The sequence below is a fragment of the Cebus imitator genome, unplaced genomic scaffold (assembly GCF_001604975.1).
Source record: "Cebus imitator isolate Cc_AM_T3 unplaced genomic scaffold, Cebus_imitator-1.0 Scaffold17, whole genome shotgun sequence".
NCBI classification, from domain to species: Eukaryota; Metazoa; Chordata; class Mammalia; order Primates; family Cebidae; genus Cebus; species Cebus imitator.
In genome coordinates, this window is record NW_016107332.1 from 6,350,343 (window position 1) to 6,352,884 (window position 2,542).

General features: G+C 37.1%; 1 non-coding gene across 1 annotated transcript; it reads left to right on the top strand.

Moving 5' to 3' along the window:
* The first annotated feature begins 2,281 nt into the window (after positions 1–2,281).
* Positions 2,282–2,388, top strand: LOC119468559. Its single transcript, XR_005197251.1, has one exon. It is a non-coding gene; the product is annotated as a U6 spliceosomal RNA (small nuclear RNA).
* Positions 2,389–2,542: the final 154 nt, after the last annotated feature.

A 2,542-nucleotide genomic window follows, 5' to 3' on the forward strand; every position in this document is an offset into this window, starting at 1 on the left:
ACGAGGTCAGGAGTTCAAGACCAGCCTGGCCAATATGGCAAAACCCCATCTCTAGTTAAAAATACAAAAATTAGTTGGGCGTGGTGGCGGGTGCCTGTAGTCCCAGCTACTCAGGAGGCTGAGATAGATGAATCGCTTGAACCCAGGAGGCGGAGGTTGCAGTGAGCCTAGATTGCACCACTGAACTCCAGTCTGGGCAGAGTGAGATTCCATCTCAAAAAAAAAAAACAAAAAAAAAACAAAGAAATTCTGGAACTGTCATGCACGTGGGCTTTTTAATTGAAGGAATAATTTATTTCAAAGGCTGAACAGTAATAGATTTAGAATCATAGTTCTGTTAAGATACTTTGTGTGAAAGTAATTTTTAGAACACTCAGAAAAAAATGAATATTATGATGGATATTGCTTAACTGGTTTGGCTCATCTGCACCAGAATCTTGACTAATATCCAGATATTAGGCCAGGTATTTTTGATGACAATACTTGGAAGAGGTTCTTTAATTTAGGACTTTATGAAAGTAATAATGGAATTTGTAGGAAATAACATTCAAGGAATTCAAAGAATTTAAACAGACCTCTGCAATTATTAATACTATCCCCTGGGGTTTGATATTATTAATACTATTCCCTGGGGTTTTGATATGCAACTCTGTGCCTCTTCACTAGGAAGTCTCAGTCCTGTCTGGATTGGATTTTCTTTCTTCCAGATGTAGTCTGATCACATTCTGAATTCCATACTGTTCTTTTTCTGCGGTGTCTATGCTGAGGTTGCTAACAACCTTGTTTTAAGGCCATTGTCAGTATTTGTACATTAATATTACTTGCTACTAATGTGATTACATTTAACTTAAAGTACTAAGTTTGTTCATCTAATTTTGGGGGTGTTTTGATTCTCTCACTTTACAGTGTAAAACTTCCACAATTACATACCCGTTAGCCTGATAAAAATGTCTCTCTAGCCAGTGTCTTCTGTCTTGAATATGTGTATTTGGCCATGATCGTTGCTTAGTGAGCTGTGGGTGATGGGAAGGATATTTTAAGTTACAGCTTCATAGGTCATTTCTTGATTAGAGTTTAGGCTGAAAACAGAACCCTTTGAGCCAAAGATCTGCACTTCTGTATCACACACGACAGAAACAGATCCCTTGAAGATGTGCCCAAATTTAGAAAATTGGAGACGGAAGAGCAGCCCAACAAGAAGCCTAAGAAGAATTAATCATGCTCCTTGAGAATGACATCGCACAGCCTGAAGAAATTGGAAGAAGCATGAAGACCTGGGTGATTGTCAAGTGCTACATCTGAAATATATTTTTTCTTTTAATGAAATTAAGCAAATATTCTTTTGTTTTACCTGAGCAGGTCTAAAAATAATTTTGTTCTTTTACATGCTTTATTTCACTAGACTAATATATAAATTATTTATCTCAACAGTTTTCCTTATAATGAATGGTATCTTGCCAGGCACTTGGTATTAAAAGCCAGGCTCCTGGAAATACAGTTCTTCAAATCTATTAACCTTTATTCAACTCTTATAAAAAATGTAGAAGGAGCATGTCATTTTTCTGCAGTGTATTATCTAATATATAGTGGGCTTGTGTGACCTTTTTTCTGATTGTCCTAAAAGATGTGCTTATTAAACTATTTTTCTATAAGTTTTATGAATACTGAATTTCCCTTCTGTTACCTGTCTGCACTTTAATTTCATAGTTATTTTGCCCTAGCTCATTTTGGAATTGAGCAAATCAAATAAACTCTTTCTGAGACTTGGTACAGCCTGGTTTAACTTATTTTTTTATTTTTTTATTTTTTTATTTTTTTTGAGACGGAGTTTCGCTCTTGTTCCGCAGGCTGGAGTGCAATGGCTCGATCTCGGCTCACCGCAACCTCCACTTCCTGGGTTCAGGCAATTCTCCTGCCTCAGCCTCCTGAGTAGCTGGGATTACAGGCACGCGCCCTGGCTTAACTTATTTGCTGCCCAGTGTAATGACTGATAATAATAAACATGAAGGAAAATGATAGATGCATGGTATTGTGATATTGCTTAAATTGTGTGAGCTTGTAGATTTCAGAGTAATCGACATATTTAATATGTATTATAAGGACTAATCAATTCATAATGCCAATTTATAAAGAAAAATGTTTATGAGTTTGTACCACTGAGCTAAACATCTAACAAGCCAATATGCTTTAGTGCTATTACCTATCCAAGATAGTTACCAAGTATTTGTATAGCTTTGCTAGAAGTGCTTATGCAGTTTTTTAGACAACAATGAATATTTTCGTGCTTGCTTCCGCAGCACATATACTAAAATTGGAACGATACAGAGAAGATTAGCATGGCCCCTGCGCAAGGATGACACACAAATTCGTGAAGCGTTCCATAATTTAAAAAAAATGAATATTTTCTTTAAGAAAATATATATTTATGGCCGGGCGCGGTGGCTCAAGCCTGTAATCCCAGCACTTTGGGAGGCCGAGGGGGGTGGATCACAAGGTCAAGGGATCGAGACCATTCTGGTCAACATGGTGAAACCCTGTCTCT